A 20,164-nucleotide genomic window follows, 5' to 3' on the forward strand; every position below is an offset into this window, starting at 1 on the left:
GAGGCAGCAGCAAGGGGGAGGAAGAGGAAAACCCCGCCGGCGGCGCAGGTAGCCTCTGGCTCGCTCGTGGTTCTGTGGTCGGCTCAGCAGAGCCGCCAGCTCGGCATCCGCTGGGTGGGAGAGCGGCGTCACCTGATCCGTGGCGTCAATGGGCCTGGCGATATCTCTGTGGCTTCGACTTTTTTTTCTTCATAATTTTATGGTTTGTATTTGTTGGTTCATGGGAGGCCTGTGCAACTCACTTGGACTCGCTGGTGAGTGACAGACAGGAGCAGAGCAGAGGAGCACAAAGACATTTTTCTTTAATTAATTATACTGTTGCCTTAGAAGAAATGGAGAAAAGAGTCTGTAGATTTCTAACTGGGTGATTGAAATAATAACCCATTTACATTCAGTGTTTTTTTCCTTTTAACTGCCTTTTCTCCCACATTCACCACTTGTCTGTATCCTAATTTTTAGCTGTACATGACTTTCTGAATTCCAGCCCTTACAGATTATTGGTACTGCATGCTGAGACTATTTCCATATGTGTAGATGGGTGGTTCTTCCCTGAGATTTTATGTGAATTCGTATTAAGTAGAAATATGAAGCACATGCAGTAGAAGGAACATTGCTCTCTGCAGAGGAGGGACCCACAACCATTACTCCTGGGAAAGGTGGGGAAGGCCAGTGAGGAGGAGGAGCAGGAGGACAAAAAGAAGGCAACGGGTCTGGCTGAGCATCAGGGCACACGAGTACAATTTCAAGGTATTTATAGAGTTTGGCACTCATCTCCTCTTGCCACTTGCTGCTGTCGGTCTCAGTTGAGTTTTTCATCCGATGGATGTTGACAATCAGATGTATCAAGATGCTATCATCCAAGGCATTACAGATTCCTGCAGCATTATTACAGGCTGGGGGGAAAAAAAGAGCTGCTTATATTTGCTGCAACTGAAAACCAGCTTGTTTTCTACTTTTATGCAGAGAGTGGGAAAAACTGTTTTCAGACTTCTGGAGGTGGCAGACATTGTGCAAATACCAGTACAAAAGGAAAGCAGCCCAGCCTGGAAAACACCCGATGCAAGCCCTAGCACCGCAAAGAGCCGGGTCTATGCTATCAAACAGCATCGCCTCGTCTCTCATTGCCAGATGGCCCACCTGTGACCACAGCTTCAGCCCTAGGATGTGAGTTATGGGCAATGAGCTGTTTCTGCTGGAGCAGCAGCATTGCTCCCTCCAGATGCCCAGCAGCAGGGGGATGCAGCCCCCAGTCCCCACCACAGCCCAGAGGGGAGCAGGGTGACTCCAGGTGGACAGTACCCTGCTCACCACCCCGCCTAGCTCAGCATCACAAGCCTCTTGCATTCACATGCATGTCCACTTGGGTGATATTCTGATTTTTCAGGCTTTTTTTTTTTTTTTTTTGATTTTGCATCTCCTTCCATACAGAGAAATGTGTGGGAGTTTCACCTCCCATCTGGCTTAGGTCCCACTAGCATCAAGGGGGAAGAATCACACTGAAGAGGAGGGAAAAGTGCTTTTAAGGTATCTGCCCCCTCCCCACTATAAGGTGCCAGATTGGAGCTCTGAATCAGCTGAGCTGAGCTACATGCTGAGTGAACATCCTTCAGCTGTGCTACCTGGAGGAGGCTCTGGATGGGGCTTCTCCTCTTGGTCACCCTCCCACTGCCTCATGTTCCCTAAATCATGGCTGTACCAACCCCACAGACATGGTACCAAGCCCCTTCGGCACAGCTAGGGCTTGTGGCCTTGGCCACTGTCCTCATGCAATCCACAAAATCAGCTTCTATCATAAAATTTCTCCTTCAGCCCTTCTGAATCAGCACTTTTTTCCACAAGTGTGGCTTTAAATCTAAATACTCCAATTTGCTCCTTCAGATGTAAGGGTTTATTATGTGGTCTACAAATTGATGGGTATTCCATGTGTTATCTATACATGGCACCTACACAGTGCTCACAGCATGCGTCGAGAAGATTAACAACCAGCTCACACTTCATTACACACGTTTATTTGCATCCACGTGAGGGTAATGAACATCCCAAAATGACTTACTCTGCTTGTTTGCCAGTACTCATGGAAATCCAAAATTCCTCCCCAAAGGCCTAAGAGGCTCCAGAGCAATTTTAGGACAAAACCCACATTAAATTTTTGCCCTATTAAATCTGTTTACAAAAACGTGTCCTTTTTTTTTGTTGTTGTTAGCCATGTTACCACAGATAGCCACTGAGCCTTTATTGCCCTCCCTGCAAACACGGCCCCAGCCATCAAGCAAGCCCAGCTGCAGTTGCACCTTCCCAAACAAAGTGTGGTACAGCAACCAGAGCCACTGCCATCACTGCTGCAAGCCCCAGAAATAGCCAGGCATTTCTGGTTTAGCAAACCCAGTGCTTTTACCCTCAGCAAAATGCTGCTACTCAGAAATAACTGACATTCACTGCTGCAAACGGGTTGTTTTAAGTGCACACGCTTTTGTGTGCTCACTTGAAAGAGGGGCTTTGCAGCTCAATGACTTCCTCTTTGGTGCAGCTAAAACCGCGCCTGTCTGCAGCTGCCCACCGCGCCCTGCGCCATGAACGCCGGCCTCTGGGAACGTCACAGCCACACTCCGCTCCCAAGGTGCAGGGCAGAGGGTCCAGCACCTGCTGTACACACGCGTGCAGCCTGAGCGCCAGCATCCAGGTACCAGAGAAAAGCAAGAGCTCAGGGTGTTAGCACCTGCCAGTCCATGGGGAAAGCCACTGCAGTACACATGGTGTTTCCCAAACAGAGTCATTATTTGCAAGGAAGGGAGGTGGGATGGTGGTTTGATGGTATATGTGGGAAACTGAGACAGGACAGTGGGGATTAAAACATATATTAATTTGGGAAGATGGCTGAAAGCAAATAAATACATGTCCTTAACAGTGCAAAGCTCTGCACATATGTGCCACATCATTTTGGCATGCCGTATTTTAGCCAAACTACCTGTTAGCACCTCACCCCGATGTCCTGAAACCACGGCGCAGCTCGTGGCCCCCTCCAGCCCCCTGGGCTGACAGCTGTGCCCACCCAAGGCAGGACTCACTTGCCTGAGCCACCAACGCTGACAGCACATCCCGACCCCAGCACCTCCTTGCCTCACCCAGCCTGTGCTGGCTCTGGCTAAAGCCCTGGGAAACGAGGCATGTGATTGCCTCCATAAAACCTATCAGGCCCAGGAAACAAGCTGAGGCTGTGTGCAGCCTTCACCCTGGCACTGCATTGCTGGCGCCAGGGCGCTCTGCGCACACCCGTGCTCGCTGCCCAGACCCCTGCACACAGAAGCGTGCTGCCACGCGCCCGTGGCCGAGTGGCACAATGCTGGCATTATAAACCTGGCGCTAGGGGAACGATCCCTGCTGCCCGGGGAGCAGAGGCTGGCCACGCAATCGCTCCCATCTCTGCTGCCTTCTTTTCCCTGTGCATCTGATGGGGGCAAAGGAAAGCACCCAGGCCCTGGAGCTGCGGGTGCTCCCTTTCCTTTTTGATCTTTCAGAAATCTACCCATTCTGAAATGCCAATGGGAACATACAAAAATCACCCTTCCATTTTAACTGCTGCTCTCACAAACAGTGATGCAAAAACAAATAATTTATGGCAAACAACGTGAATTTTTGTGTCTGGTCTGTGGTCTCAGAGCATACATTAGCCAAGACGTTTTCTGCGGAAGCCAAGGGAACCAAGACAGTTGCTGGTGGGTTCTCACTTGACGAATCTCCCTTCAGCAACGATCAGACCAGGAGTAAATCCAAGTTCCCCAGCATGGAGGAGGCCAGGACCATGGGAAAAGTCCCAAGGTCTGTGACCCACTGTGCTTGCTGATACGCAGGCACACCGCATGCCCTGTTTGCACCAATATGGTGGGACACACAAGGTCTAAATTAGGGATAAAATGAGCCCAAAGGTGCTGCGCGTGCACACACACACACCCCCAGCACCCACACACCCAGCACACCCAGGGAGAGCATGGCTTTGCTTGCAGCGAAGCAGCTGCGTGACCATCCCGTGCTTCAGACGTAGAGCAGGAGACACGGGGAGCTGTCGGGTTCAAAGGCTCACGCGTGTCGTATGGATCCAGACACTTCAACCAGTGGTAAAAAGGCTCCGCTTGGGATTTGGCATCGTATAAGTCTGCAAACACTGGTGGAAAGGGCAGCTCGTTATTGATCCAGCCCCAGTGCCTTTTTGATAAAAACAGCTGCTTACCAAAATACGAAGCCATAGGGCAAAGGCTGGCCAGCTGACCCAGCGCCCGAGAGGAAGGGGAAGAGCAGTGATCCCTCTGCATCTCCATTCTGCTCCTCCCACGTGCATTTGGGGCTTGAATGAAGGCAAGGCCACCAGGAGGGTCAGCCTCCCGGTCTTACCCTACGAAGAACCCCCGTGCCCCCGAAGGATGTGGCGGGTTGTGTTTCGCAGCCAGCTGCTGCTGCCCTGCACTTGTGAGCAGGCAGCACAGGAGAGCAAGTGTGGGCTGCAGTTTGTTACCAGCCGACTTCTGAAGCAGTTAGAAAAATGAGTATTAATCCCACAGCCTGTGGGCAGAGGTGGATTCAAAGATGTTTTCCACCTTGAAAAAAAAAAAAAGAAAAAAGAAAAAAAGGAGGAAGAAGGGAAGAAAGGAGGAAGGGAACAAGCCAAGACCTGACACATCATCACACAGGGAGGAGCTCAGTGGAGCCATTAGGTGAAGGCACCCTCCGAGGGGGCTGCGCACCCACCTGCTTGTGGCACTAACCCTCCTGCACTGCCTTGAGACAGGCAGCCCTGTGCAAAATGCACAGGTAATTAGCCCAGGCTTCACAGCTGCAGGGAGCAGGTGGGAGTCGCAGCCCCTGAACACCCTGAAGCGCATCAAGGATACAGCAGAGATGGGACCCCCAAACGCACACAGTGTTCATCCTGTCATACCCTCAAAGTCCACTACCAAATCAAAAGGCAAAGATGTGCTCAGAAGTTCTTTGATGTTGTACAGTCACAAGTAGTAGTAAAATACTCACATCAACATTGTTACAGAATTGTCGAAAAGAGACCTGGGGGAGACACCAGGACCCTACTTATGGTACATATATACGTATAATTTTGAATTTGAACAAAATTTGTAAGTGTTCTAGTGGGCGTTATTACCTGGCATTTATAGAGCATTTCCCTGTGAAAGCATTTCCATAAATGAGATACAAATCTTTTCTCTCATTAAAAACTTTTAGCTGAAAATAGTTCATTTAGAAAAATGCATGGGTTGTAGTTTGTTTTTTTTTTCACCCCACATACAAGACCTCCCTCCCAATTTCTTTCACTTTTAAGTAGAAAGTTTCACCTCTGTTTTTAAACTAAGAACAGAAGTTATTTTTGTTAAGTTAAAAAAAATATTAGCTATAGCTCAAGTCATTTAAAAAAGAGTCACATAAAATTCATTCGCACCTCCAGGCCACGCTACAGCCCTGCCGGTGGCAGTGGAAGTGACCCCAGCCCCAGGGCAGCGTTGTGCCCCCAGCAGAGCCCATCTCAACAGCACGGCCCAACGCTGGGCTCAGGTACTCACCTGGAGCAGAAACACAGCCACTGCTGTGCACATGCGATAGACACAAAACAAAGGCAGAAGCTGAAAATGATTTTTTTCCACTCTAAAAAGCAGCAGACTCTGTGGGAGCCCACAGGTGCTTGCTGGGTGTGTAGTTCAAGTCTGAAGCGGCCTCTCGGACCCTTTGCGATCAATTCCTGTCACGGAAGCACCCTTGCCTCCTTCCCTCAAACCTATGCTCCCAGGGACAGCTCACTGGGGGGCAGGTGAGAGGTGGCCCCACAGCTGCTCAGTATTGCTCCCAACATAGTTACTCATTGCACTCCTGTGAAATGCTATTTTTTTTGTCCCCAACCACAGAGCATTTGAAGACAAAACATTTCTCTTTCTGCTCCCTCCTGTCTCGGATGGGCCCGTTGAGTTTCTCCACGTTCCCGCTGTCAGAGCATTTTCCAAGCATCTCCTTGCAGGATGCAGAGCCAACACGCTGCAAGAACTGCCCTTTATTTACAGTGACCAAATCTGTTTCCTTGTGTGCCCAGGAAGTTTCCCAACCACCAGAATTAGATTTTCACATTACCTCAGACCAAGAAGTGTTTCAAAGCAGGACTTCATCCTACTTTGATAACTCTGGAGCACGCAAAGTGGGAAGCGCAGGGAAGTGACTCCAGTTGTGGTTGGGATGGATAAACACTGGCTGCTGAAGTCAGCATGTAATGCATCAGCAATTAGCCTCTTTTGACTTACCCAGAGCTTTTACGCATAAGCCGCATCCCAGGGATAACCTCCCTTGTTACAGTCTGATAAATGAGAGCCTGTTAGCCCCATGATTTGCTTTTCAGGTCCGTTACAACTGTGCACGTGAAGCTGAAAACACGCAGAACATCCAGCTTCAGGGACTCCCCCCTGCAGCCGAATGCTGCTCAGCAGCCCAGCCCAGCTGCCTGCACCCACCTGGTGGGTGATCAACTTCCAACCCCAAAGCACCTTTAAAGACAAAATCTTTATTAGGACTACTACCAAGTTACTTGCTTTCCTCCAGAGAGGATAGATTCAAACCAAAAGGGCTAATGGATTAAAGAGCAGGGATAAAATTAAAAGGATTCAAACCATAGTGCTTTTTTCCCATTCATACAACACTCCTTTTCCTAAACAAAATAACATCATTGCCTCTCTTTCTTGCTTTTTTTCTTTTCTTGTCCTCCCTCCCACCCTCCCCCATCAGATGTTTCTCTTGATCACATCTGTAGCAAATCTGCACTTAATCCTCCACGGACACAGAAGAGGGTGGAAAAGAGGAAGGGCCAAAAGTCTGAGCCCAATGCCTGGGAGATGTGCAGCTCCAAGGGAAGAAGGGCTGGTAACGGGAGCAAGGAGTGATGCCAGCCTGGCCCATCTCTCCCCAGCCTGCCCCCCCACTGCTCTGAATCTGCAGAGCCACAGGACCCAACCCCACCTATCCTGGGGAGCCCCAGGGCCTCCAGTGTGAGTGCAGAGAGATGCAGCTTGAGCAGTCTGAGCCTTTCATCACTTTGCAGGAAAGCAGGAACATGCCCAGAACAGGTTGGCAAAGTTTGCCCTGGCTGGCCCCATGCGGGGTGCAGGCTGACATTTCAGAGCAGGTGGAAAGCTGCTGCTGCCCAGGACAGGCAACCCCACCGCCAGCTGTGCCACATCCCAGTGCTGAGCACGCACCCCTCCCGTGTGGCACCTGGGTGCAGCAAGAGCTGTTTGACCGCAGGCTTCTGCAGACTCCTTCGCTTGGCACTGAGGAAACAATAGTCAAAGCCCCGCCACTCGCCCTGATGTAAAGTCGCAGTAAGCCTGCTGACAGCAATGGAGATTCACCAACACACGCGAGAGGTGACTCAAACCTGAGGAGCATCCTCCAGCTGCAGATAAAACGGTCGGGACCTAGGTCCTGTCAGCTGGGGTACGCCAAGCCAGTGGAATGTCGGCTGGCTCCTGCCAGCTTGCAGGGATGTGCCCAGTGCAAGGAGCATCCCTGCTGAGGGGCGGCCAGGACGCGGTGACGCTGAAAGCAGAGACCTGTTTGCAGCAGGATGGGGGTGCTTGGCCACAGTCTACCAAATTTCACCTTCTGTAAATATAAGTCAAGTCATCTGTGGCTTAAATTATTATTAATATTACTGTTGGCATCTCACTGCAGCCAGCACGAGGAAGGTTTCCTTTCCCTTTTTCCTTCCCTTTTCCTGGGACACCGTGTAAGCCGTGACGCCCCAGAGGCTGAGCACACACGATCACAGTATCACAGTATCACAGATTTCTAGGTTGGAAGAGACCTCAAGATCATCGAGTCCAACCTCCGACCTAACACTAAGTACTCCACTAAACCATATCCCTAAGCTCTACATCTAAACGTCTTTTAAAGACCTCCAGGGATGGTGACTCCACCACCTCCCTGGGCAGCCCATTCCAATGCTTAATAACCCTTTCGGTAAAGAAGTACTTCCTAACATCCAACCTAAAACTCCCCTGTCGCAACTTTCGCCCATTCCCCCTCGTCCTGTCACCAGGCACGTAGGAGAACAGACCAACCCCCACCTCTCTACAGCCTCCTTTAAGGTAACTGTAGAGGGCGATGAGGTCGCCCCTGAGCCTCCTCTTCTCCAGGCTGAACAAGCCCAGCTCCCTCAGCCGCTCCTCGTAAGACTTGTTCTCCAGACCCCTCACCAGCTTGGTCGCCCTTCTCTGGACTCGCTCGAGCACGTCCATGTCCTTCCTGTAGCGAGGGGCCCAAAACTGAACACAGTACTCGAGGTGCGGCCTCACCAGAGCCGAGTACAGGGGCACAATCACTTCCCTAGACCTGCTGGCCACACTGCTGCTTATACAAGCCAGGATGCTGTTGGCCTTCTTGGCCACCTGGGCACACTGCTGGCTCATATTCAGCCGACTATCAACCAGTACTCCCAGGTCCTTCTCGGCCAGGCAGCTTTCCAGCCACTCATCTCCCAGCCTGTAGCTCTGCTTGGGGTTGTTGCGCCCCAGGTGCAGGACCCGGCACTTGGCCTTGTTGAACTTCATACAGTTGACCTCAGCCCATCGCTCCAGCCTATGCAGATCCTCCTGCAGAGCCTTCCTGCCCTCGAGCAGAACGACACGATCCCCCCCTGGGGCCCATCAGCCCTTCCCCGAGCCGCCCCCGTCCCGGCAGGACACCGGAGCCCGGCCCAGCGCTGCGATGCCGGAGGGCTCGCGGTCAGTTCTCGGCGTGCGGGGCCAACCGCGCAGCCCTGCCCGAGGCCCCTCAGCACCACAGCGCTGCCCTGCGAGGGGCCGGGGGCCTTGGGGGGCGCCCTGAGGCTGCTGGGGGCGCCCGTGCCCCCCGGGCACACGCTTGAGATTTTACCTTTTGTGCCCAGGCGGCCCTGCGAGAAGGGAGGCAGGGAGCGGGCTCGCCGGCCGGAGGGGGCCCGTGCGCCCCAACCTCGGCCTCGCGTCCCCCTGCCGGGAGCCGCTTTGCGGGAGCCCCGCGCCCCCGCCGCCCCCCGCACGGGCTTCTCGGAACGGCCCCGCGCTGCTCGCCGCTCCTGCAGCGGGCCGGGGGGGGCCGGGGGGGCCCGGCGCGACCCCGCCTCGAGCACCGCCCGCGCCCGGAGCGGCCCCGAGCGCGGAGCGGCTGCGGGAAGGGAAGGGAGGGGAAGGGAAGGGAGGGGAAGGGAAGGGTGGGGAAGGGAAGGGAAGGGGAAGGCGGCCGGGGAAGCGGAGCGCGAGCGGCGGCGTGGTCAATCCACGGCTTTCGGGGCCTATTTAAAGAGCGGGCCGTGGGAAACTTCTTCAGACGTGCGGTTTCTCTAAACTGAGGGACTGGTGTCATCGCTGTGCCGGGTGAGTCACAGGCAGAGCAAGCGGGGGGATGACCAAAAGAACAACAAAAAATAAAATAAAAATAATAATTTAAAAAAAACACAACCCCAGCAGTGGCAGTGAGTGCCTCTGCCTCGGAGGACCCAGAGCCCAATTACCTCCTGCACAGAAGATCAAGGTCAGATCTTTTAAGAGGACGAAGCTCCAAAAAGTTTTATGGTGTTTTTTTTTTTCTCCTTTCCCTTCCAACAAGAAAACAGTCCCCTGCCTCCAGCAAAGAAAAACGAACAAACAAAAGACACAATTTCTTATCTAAAATTGTGTTAGGGGGTGGGGAGGGTGGGAGTGGCACTGGGGGCAATTCTGGCCTGAAGGGGAACCTCGAAGGGGCCCTGGACAGCTCCAGGGCCTGCAGGTGTCTGTAGAGGTTGAGCAGCCCTGACCCTGTCCCCTGGGAGGGGCCCTGGAAGCCTGGCCCTGGGTCAGCTCCCCAGGAGGGACCCAGGTGTCCCCAGAGAAGCCCAGCTCCGTCCCTGATGCTGCAGGGAGCTGAGCGGGTCCGAGGCTGGTGGGCACTTCAAAAGGCCTTTCTCTCTGTCCTGAAGTTGTACACCTCTTCTGCAGTTGACCTAGCAATGAGGGAAACTGAGGCACAGCCCAGCACACATTCCCTGTTCGTTGTGGGTTAGCAGCATTTAGCAGGTTTATAAACCTGAAGTTGCCCTAACCTGGAGTAGCTCATGCTTTTGAAGTGGCACTTTTCCATGTGAAAAATACATATTTCTGGGTCTCTCAATATCATCATGTGTGCAATGTGAGGTCCTCCGAACTCCCTCGGCTCCAGATCCTGAGAGTGGGACCAAGCGGTGACTTTGACCACAAAGGAGAAACACTGAGAACCAGGAGGCAGCTCTCCCCATGGGAAATGTCAGCACCAAGGCAGTGATGGGGTCACAGAGGCTTCAGCAAGCGCTGCTGACGTGTGCAGGGAGAGCAGACACGGCTCGGGGGGGTTGCACCTCCCCGCAGGCGTCAGGTCTCCTCGTGAAACGAAACTGCTCTGAGATTGAAGTTCTGAATTCTTGTAATTTGTTCTGAATCATTTTAAAATGGCCTCTGCAGGTGACTCAACCTGGGAGGAAAAAGAATAAAAAAATCACAAAACCACATTTCATTCATGTTTGAGATGCGCCAGCAGTCCGGGGAACAGAGCACAGACGGCTTCGTGCTGCCGACAGCTCTCGGCAGCGGGCAATGAGCAGTGGGTGACTCCAGCACCGAACCAGGGCAGAGGCAGCAAACAGGCACTGGATTCTTGCTCCACGTTCAAGAATCCACCCCAAATGCTTCTACTACTAGAAATGAAGGGTGGAAAAGTTTCCAACACTGAAGAAACCTCTCCTGCACACGCAGGGAGGCATTTCTGTAGCAGCACACAGGGTCCCTTGACCAAGGCTTGTCACGTTGCTAACATGCAGGGTGGGTCTGGCCATGAGCAGAGGCACTCCCAGAAGAATGGATTGTCTTCTTCCAGGAAAAATGTTCCTGGGCATTACTGAGAGCTGCAGGAGAAAATATCAACAGTCCAAACCCAACAAAGTGGATTAGAAAGGGGGAAAAAATAAAACAAGGTCTGCATTTGGTTTGGGAGGAAATGCTTCACTTCAGGCTCAAATTTTTCTCACGTTTTAATTTAGAAAGTAAAACCTTATCGTACTGAATCTACTTCCCCTCAGGATGTCTCTCCAAGTTAGAGAGAAATCCAAACCCTTCACTGCAAGCACTCTGCGCTTTGCTTGCACTGTCCCCTTGGCAGGGACGGACGAGCAAACCCGGTGGCACTTCAGGGGTGCTGCAGCGGGACTTTGGGGGACACTGTCAAAGAGGTTCAGGGACCAGGCACCATGCAAGCACTGGGACTGTGGCTTGGCCTCTGCATGGCTCGAAAGGATTTGAAACCCAGCAGTCTGCGCTGCCCGCAGACACATTTGAACTTAGCAGGAACCCTGTGGTGACACAGAGACACGGACCAGAAGTCACCTTATCTGTGACCCAGATAACTGCTGTGCAGGGGCCGGCTGGGACTCAGGCTCGCACCCGCTGCATCTGCTCCCCGGCGAGAGCCAGGCTGACCCCGAAAGGCGTCCCAGCCCCTCTGGCTGTAAATGCAGTTGCTGCAATGAGGAGGGCTGCAGGGAGCCCCAGCCCTCGCCGGAGGCATCTCTCCAGGGTGACGCTGGTGTTGAGGAACCAGGCGCTGGCTTAGGGATGGCTTTTCACCATTTCTGCCCCCAAACCACTGGGGCCATGGTGAGGGGGGCAGGGAGGCTGCTGCAGGACAGGGAGCATCCCCAGGACAGGCTCAGGCTGCACACAGGACCCCGGGGCTGGGCCTCCTCACTGCGGGTGCCCCCTTCACCATCGCCTGCCATCACTCGCAGCCAGGAGGAAGCGGAGGAGGGCATATTTCCCCCCCCCCAGCAGACAGAGCCACTGCATGAAGTCATGAAATCGCCTTTTCTCAGCGATGCAGCAGACACAACACGCAGCAGCTTCCGGCGCTGGGGGGGCTGTGGCGCAGCAGCTCACGCACCCCGGCCACGGCTGCACTTCCCAAGCAGAAGTCTGTGCTGTGCTGGGGAAGTCGCTTGTGGCCGGTGGCCCCAGGGCGGTTTGCAGCTCCCGCTGTGCCGGGGTGGCTGTGAGGGGGCAGCAGGAGGGGAAGGAGATGTGACTTCCAGTGCTCCCCCCCACCTGCAGCTCTCTGGGGCTTGAAGAAAAGCCAGCACTGCAAACCCCACCTGGGATTTTTCTTTCTTTCTAGTGAGGATTTATGCTGAATTACCATCTCTCAGCACTTTGCTCCTCTCTTCCCCAGCACATAGCAGGGCTGTGAAGGTGCCACAGGCAGCGACAGCCTGGTGGGGGTGGTGGCCATGGGGAGGGGAACCCCAACACACTGCACTGCTCCAAGACCACAGGTCCAGCGTGCTGGGCTGCCATGCAGGCAGAGAGAAAGGAACAAAACCCAAATCAGCACTGTCCTGGAAAAAGAAAAAAAGAAAAACACTACTACAAAACAAGCAAACAAAACCAAAGCAGAAATGAGAGTTTTTGATGGTTTACAAACAAACTGAGAGGCACACCAAGCCTGGGCACGCTGCTCACAGTGCTGCGCTGCCAGAGCTGGCAGGGGTCAGGGTGGGCACTGGGGGCCACCTCTGCTGCCAGCCCCCTGGGCCTTGGCAGGGCCAGCCCTGCCACTGCAGCGAGAACAAACTCACTGCTTCTGAGTCTAAGTGAAGCAGTTCCTGGGCACAAACTGCCAGGACACAGCCAGGGCCGTCCGCAGATGACTCCTGCTCTCTCAGGACCAGTCCCAGTCAGGGTGATCCAAGCCTCCCTGCAAGCAGGATTTCCCCCTCAGCAAACATAAGCAGCCTCCCCAGGCAGAGAGCCGGGCCCCAGGCCTCGTGCAATGGACTCACACGGGTGGCTGCAGCCACTGCAGCACAAATACCTTAGGAATAATTCACCAGGAAAACCCCTATCTCATAAACACTTCAAACCACGACTGGTGCATTTCCTTGATTACCAGCCCCAAACTTTTCATTAGGAATTACTTATTAAACGGGGATCTAACCTTTCTCCCATCTGGTAGCAGATAACGAGTGTTTTATTAAGTCGTTGTGAGCGACCAGCAGCTAATGCAAGCTGCATCCGCTTTATCTAAGGGCTCTGTACTTCATTAGCGATGGATTGTTATGCCATTTATAATTAAGCGTTCTATGCTTCGAAATACGGTGCAGCAAGCAGCGGCAGCAGTCACTGCACAGGCAGAGGGGACTGGAGAAGCGTCCTGCAATGGATGCGTGCTGCAAGCGTCGCAGCGCCTGCAGGTGGAGGCAGCGCAGCCGCAGCTTGTGTTGCTACCGGGCAGCGGGGCTCTGCGACACGTCTGAAAGCAGGGGCTGTGCTCTTCCTCACGCTGCTGCCAGGGGGATTTTTACGTGTGCCACATTCTGCTGTCCCATTGACTTTGGGTGGAAGATGGCTAACATGAGCAAGGGAAATGATGGGATTCTCACTGGGAAGGTTTCAGGTGAAATTTGTGCTGTGAAATTTGGCCCCAGAAATGAGGTTTTGATACAGCTGAGATCAACTCTAGCAGGAATATCACCCACAGCCTTATCCCTAGGAATATCACAGCCCCCTTGACTTATCCCTGTACAGCAGAGACCGACACAGAATCTCCCAAAGCAGCCACTCACCCTGAAGAAGGAAAACTCTAATGAAAAGAATAATTAACAGATGGCTTCATCCCTACATCCAACGCCAATAATTTAAACCTGATGAGCGAGGAAAGAAAAACCACACTCCCATTATTTCAGACTCACTAAGTTTGGTCAGTTGGGTTGTGTTTTTTCATTAGCATGCTGTCTTGCGATAAGTAATTTTCCTTAATGCCTCAAATCACTCTTGATACCACTGTGGTGTTCCTGTGGCCAGCATGAAGTATGAGGAGGTCACAGCAGATGTGTCTTTGCTGGGATGGGGTTTCATTAAATGTGAGTGACCACAGAATTTAACAGTGGAGCCCAGCACCACTGCCCACTAATTGCTTTAGTGTGCTTCTGGTACCACCACAATTTCCCTTCTCCAGTATTGGGATTTGTCTACTTAATCCAATGCCCTTCATCAGGATTGTAGGAAGATGTGGCCTTGATATGTAAATACCACTTTTTCTGAGTCTTCAGTATTTCTTCAGAATCAAGTAGCCATGCATTTAGCTCAAGAGACAGCCCTGCCCAGAAAACATCTCCTTGCATCAGGCCTGGAGCTCTGTTTCCCCAGTGCAATAAAGGGCTATAATGACCCGCTGGTGACACAGCTCAACAGCCTCACATTTCTCAGATGAGGAAACTGAGGCACTGGTAGGGAATCACCCTCCAGCTATGGTCACCTCACAGGCTAATGCTTATCTGGGAAAAGGCAAAAGCTGTGAAAGCACACCAAAGAATCAGGGCACCTCCTGGGTGCTCCCAGCGCTTGCAGAAAATCAAATGCCTTTAAGGCAATCAGAGCTAAAAGCCCAAAGACATCCCTCTGAAGCACGAGGCAAACCAAGCAAAACCCTAATGCTGCCAAGAAAGCAAGGACTGGAGCAGGGGCTGAGCCCAGCCCCAGCAGCTCTGAGTCCCAGCCCCACTGAGGGAGCGCTCAGCATCCCCTGCGGCTGGCAGACCCGCTAGAGGCTGCTTGGAGTCATCTCTATTGAACGAACACGTGGCATTATGGCTTGTTTTGCTTTAACTAAGTAAAATCCATCTGTGTTATTGTGCTATTTCTATTCCTAAATCTTGCATTACATTGAAAGTCTTTTAAACCATCTGCACAAAAGGACTCTATGTGGTTTCTAGGGCATTTTCTGTTTAACTTGCATTAAAGTGTACTGAAGAGCTACAAGTGCATTAGCGGTCCTGCTTCCAAATTGCTGTTATAACCTTTGCCCTCAGCCAATCAATCTTGCTGACACCCATTAAAATGAGCTCATGGTGCCGTTTTTATGGCCGGATTAAGTGGTATATCTGTAGCTCAGGCGGTTCGGTAAGGGCGTCACACTGCTAATGATTTCTTTATTGATCTTTAATGATTTCCTACATTAGTACAAGCAACATTAGCCTCAACAACATGCTCCAGGACAGACTGACTAAATAATTCACTGCAGCAAACTGTGATCACATAACTGCACATTCCTCCTTTGCGTTAAGAAATGGAGGTGGAAGCTGCATAATTATATTCTCTGATATAACAGAGAAAGCTGTTTCCTCCCCCCAGTTTTCTCCCAGCCTCCCCACCCCCAAGCCAGTGACAGCCCTGTGGTGTGAAGAAATTTTCCCATAAGGGGCCAGAGATCTGCCCCAAATTACTCACCAGAAGAAGAAATTATCAGCATGGTCAAGGCTTTACTCTGCTTCTGCCAAGGAAACGCAGTGCCTCAGGGGCCGTGGGGACATTAGGATGAGCAAGGTCTGACAGGTCTCAGCATCAGGGCGCTGCTGGGATGATGAACAGAGAAGACATCACTGATGTAGGATGCCAGATGCTGCCACTTACCCATCCACACCCTGGCACACACATTCCCCTGCAGGACACCCCACAGCCAGTGTTTCACAGCCATGACAATATTTAAGATCCAAATTCCCAGGCTGTGGTTTGCTTCACGTACGGACACCTGGGCAGTTTGGGGAAATGTTGCACCAGGGCTGCCTGCGAGGGGAGGTCTGAAGGCTCCTGGACCTGCTCCGGCTTGCTCTGCTTCACCTCTGAGGAGCAAAGAAGAAATAAGAGGTTTAACAGTCCTCAACATACTAAAATGAACTTTTAAAATCACTGGGATGAGGCTGACTTTCATTCCTAGCTGGAGTTCAGATGGAGGTCTCCCTGTGCCACCAACACACACAGGATGGTTTACAGGAAACCACCTACAGAGCTCACCTGTAGAGGAATGGCATGGCCAGCACAAAGGCATCCTGCAGGCAAAGTGCTCTGCTGCTCTGGTGGTATGAGCAGCAGGAGAAGGTCCCCATGTCCCAGCTCCACACCAGTGCCATGGCAGGGTCACACAGCTGCCGGAGCGAGCCAGACACTGAGTGAGCAAGAAGGCTGCCGCAGCCACCTCCTGGCCACAAAGCCCAGGGGAAGCCCTTCAAAAGCAGACTTGGCAGCATCACTTCATTATTTCCTTGGTTCAGCCTACCCCGGAGGTTCTTCTTTTGGTGGCACACTGAGGATCTAGTCCAGGACAGGGAGAGCTGCTCCCTGCCAGCTGCTGGCCACTAAGCCAGCCTGCCCAGCTGCGTGGCTCAGGATGCACCAGGTGCTCAGGTGCTGCGAGAAATCCAGCTGCAATCTGCAGCCTTTCTGCTGGGAGGTAACGGGGAAGCACTAGTCCCACTGCCGCACCATTTAATTGGGCAAAGCACTCAGTGGCGTGGGTCAAATTCTCCACAGGTGCTGGTGTAAAGCCAGATGAGGCTGGGCATGCCACAGTCTTCATTAGTGTAACTGGTTGCAAACCACAGCTCTTGACCTGCAAATAGAAATGATTTCTTCATTAATGGAAATGTCAACAGTGGGGAACCTGTGGTTTCTAATGACACAGCCATTTTCATCAAGCATACAGACAAACTATTAAGAAAACAAAAAACTGTGGCCTTCTTCCCTCTCCCCCAACCTAATGCAAGGATTTTTTTTTCTTGAAATGAAACGTGACACTTCGAGGTCGTGCAGAGAAGGAGATCTTTCCTACAGAGACATAGAGTTAAAGCTCACCATTACTCAAATTCACAAGGTAAACCCTCCCTGATGCTATCACTAGTACATCAGTGACGGGAAAGGCTTCAGGATGGCACCTGTGAATGTCACAGCTTGGTGATTCCAGAGGAAAGGCCAGAGGGGCACAAGGACACAGCATGGTTGAGACAGGATGCTTTGGGGAGTACTGTGTTTGCCTGTGACTAACGAGGTGTCTTAGTGATGTTCCTATTCCTACTGCCCTCCCCTATCCTCTCACCAGATAGCTGCTCTAGGGGACTGCTTGCATGCCACAGGGCCTCTGGGCTTTCATAGGATTTTTCTGTGTGTCCTACAAATCACCGCTGACATCAGGTGCCAGGGTGTGCAGAAGACAGAGGAGGCACTGCAGCCAGTGCCTTCCCCTGCCGGCACCTGCCCAGCCACTGAGCATGCAGGAGCTGAGAGCTCCACTGGGTGATCTCAGTGACTAGGAAAAATGCGCTAGAAAAAGGATTTTTTTGGAGTCTTGGTACAGATGCGCCTGCTAAACAAATGAGGCTGCTCAGATGAGTCCAAATTAGAAGCCAGAAAAGACAGACCATGGCTCTAAACAAATAAACAAACTAAAGCAAGAGCTCATTTGCATCCTTCAGCCCTCAAATAAACCGCAGAGGATATTCTTGGCAGAAATGCAGCGACAGCATCTAACACCTGGACTAAACTCTACTGTCAGTAGCGCAAATTGCTGTGCCAACCCCATGTCCCACACACCAGCCCTCTTACAGCACCCATCAAGCACTGCAGCAAAATCTGCCCCCAAAAACTTGCCAAGGACTATCTTCCACCTCTCCTGCCCAGATGCTGCAGCACAGAAGATGTGCTTGTTGCTGTAATTATTTGCATGAGCAAAGCACCAGTGGCAACACTGAGTTTCCATCATGTCAAGCAGAGCCACTGCAACCCAATGCCTAAGTCGGCAGAGTAGGATTTTGCAAAAAAAAAGATGCACTGGGAGGGCTGGGAGAGCAAGAGCTGCTGTGGCCCCATAGGCACCAGCTCAGGTGACACAAACGAGCAACTTAATGATAGTTCTGAAATGAAAGCCAGCGTCCAGCCTCGCAGTCATGGGCAAAGAGTGGAAAAAGTGAACAGAAAAGCCTCAACTGTGGCTAACAACAACAAAATAATAATAATAAAAAAGCCTGCTTATTTTATTTTTCTGGGTGACTTTTATTTTATTTTATTTTATTTTATTATGGCTATCCCTGGGTGGCTGAGCATGGAGGGTGGCAATGCTGCAACCTCAGTTAGAGAAAGTGTGTTCTCTACTGAGCAGAAATAGACCAAAAGGCAAGAAAACAAACAAACAAACAAGCAAAAAAAAAAAAAAAAACAACATTGAAACAGAGCACTCAGACAAGGTAGAGGCTCAGAACTGATCCTGCGCTCCAGAGAGGCACTCTCAGAGCAGACTCAGTTGCTGGGTCCTGAGCTCATGAGGCTCAGGCCCAGCCCTCTCCACGCTGCCACACTACGAACAGCACAGGGCAAACATCCCCTGCCCTTGATGCACAAAATACCAGCTGGGACAATTCCCCAAAGCTGGGAGCCCGAGGGGATTTTGTCCCTGGCTGGCTGAATCACAGCCCCCCCCCCCAGCACTTCAGCCTCCTCAGCTGAAGCTTTACAAAATATTTCCCAATATTACGTTTCCAACACTATCCAGCCATGCCTGTGGACAGAGCCACATCACATGCCCCATCAACACCCCTCTCATCCAAGCTGCCTTGAGCTCCCACAGCAACCATTTCCCAGTGGTGAAAAAATATTGCAGAGCAGTGAAACCAGCTCCTTGATGCCAGCTCTGCTCTTTCACAGCCTGAAACACGTGCAAGGCTGAGAGCCTGCCCTTGTTTTCTTGAGGTGGACATCTCCACAGACACGATTCACACCTCAAAAAGCATGCTGTAAAATGTGCTTCTGACAAATACTGCTCTGGTTAACTTACCAGTGGGAAGATGTAAAGGTTATCGGTAAAGGATACAGTCATCAGGCAAAGTCCTCAGCTAGTAGAAATCAGTGTAGCCCCTTGATGACAAGAAAGCAATGTCACATTTTATTAGCTGAAACCCTGAATTCATGCACACATTTGGAGTGGCAGGGTGGTAGTGGCCGGGAGCGCTTTGTGCAAGGCTGATGGGGCAGCTGCATCCCTAAGAGATGCAGCAGGGAAGGCTGGTGGCAAACACCATGCCCTTGAGTAACTTTGAGTAATTATTTTTTTAAGGGGGGTGGGTAGTGGAGGTGGGTGTAAGGTATAAATAAATAAAATGACATTTAATTGCACAATCTACACACAATCAGTGTTGGATAGTTCATGAAGCAGCAACAGCCTTGCTGCACCAGAGGGAGGTGTCAAGTGGAGATGAATTACAGTGAAAAAAACAGATATTTTTGTTCTCATCCATGCCCTTTGTATTTATTCAGAATAAAACGTTTATACTCCAGAGAAAGAGCATCCCCCGGAAGGAGCAGGTATTAACTGTTACTTAGGGACAACATCCTTGCAAGGGACTGCATCTCACAGCCCAAGCAGAAACCTTGTCCCTCAGGCTTTCAGCCCCTTGGACACCAGGCCAGCCTCAGCGGGGTGCTGGCAGGACCGGCAGGCGGGGAGCTGCGCTGCGGGCTGCGGATGGTGCCGGCAGCCTGAGCCGTGCGTCCTCAGAGCCTCGAGCTGCAGCTGGCCGCGGCCAGCGGCTCCGCCGGCAAAGCCACAGGTGGCCCCTGATGCCTGTTGCCCAGGGGCCTGGCAGCGGGTGCCAGGGGCCCCGCGGGGCGCGCGGGTGGCTGGGGACATCGATGGCCTTTGCAGCGGAGCAGGAGCCAAGGCCACCCGGGGCACCAGCGCCACGCGGGAAGGCCGCAGGCCGTCGCCCGTCCTGCGAGGGCTGCCGGCGGCAGGCGCGACCCCACCCGCTGCACCCGAGGGCCCTCAGCTCGCCACCGGGTGCCGAGCAGCGCCCTCGGGAAGGTCCCGGCCCCTCGCCGCAGCACCGGCCGGCCCCCAGCAGCGCTCGGCCCCCATGCGCGGCGGCGGGACGGGGGCGTCCGCCCCGCAGGCAGCGCAGGCCCAGGGCATCGGAGCACGGGGCTTTGTCTCCCTCTAGCGCACGCCGCTCCGAAGCGGCTCCGCGGCGAGACGCGGCGCCCGGGGGTGCCCTCGGCCGAGGAGCGCGGCGGAGGCCCGGGGCGCGCAGGCCTTGCCCGGGGGGGGGGGGGGGCACGCCTTGGCGCTGCTCCCGGGGCGAGGCCTGTGGAGGGGAGAGGGAGGCGGTGCCGGCCCTGCCCTGCCCTGCCCTGCCCTGCCCTGCCCTGCCCTGCCCTGCCCTGCCCTGCCCTGCCCTGCCCTGCCCTGCCCGGCCCTGCCCTGCCCTGCCCTGCCCGGGCCGCTCTGAGGCGCGGAGCGGGTCCCGGCAGAGGCTGCCGGCCGC

At 53.0% G+C, this 20,164-nt stretch overlaps 1 long non-coding RNA gene across 7 annotated transcripts; it reads right to left on the minus strand.

The window, feature by feature from the left end:
- Positions 1 to 10,128: 10,128 nt before the first annotated feature.
- On the minus strand, positions 10,129 to 19,942 carry LOC310886070. Of its 7 annotated transcripts, none has more exons than XR_014575106.1 (5): positions 15,870 to 16,621; positions 15,601 to 15,697; positions 15,306 to 15,427; positions 12,217 to 12,415; positions 10,129 to 10,503 (listed from the first exon to the last, which is right to left on the minus strand). It is a non-coding gene; the product is annotated as an uncharacterized lncRNA (long non-coding RNA). The 7 variants fall into 7 exon arrangements; XR_014575107.1 differs by lacking the exon at positions 10,129 to 10,503 and adding an exon at positions 10,511 to 10,933; XR_014575108.1 differs by lacking the exon at positions 10,129 to 10,503 and adding an exon at positions 18,679 to 19,942 and having other exon boundaries at positions 12,288 to 12,415; positions 15,870 to 16,464.
- Positions 19,943 to 20,164: the final 222 nt, after the last annotated feature.

The sequence above is a fragment of the Anser anser genome (genome assembly GCF_964211835.1).
Source record: "Anser anser genome assembly, chromosome: 24".
In the NCBI taxonomy this organism is placed as follows: Eukaryota; Metazoa; Chordata; class Aves; order Anseriformes; family Anatidae; genus Anser; species Anser anser.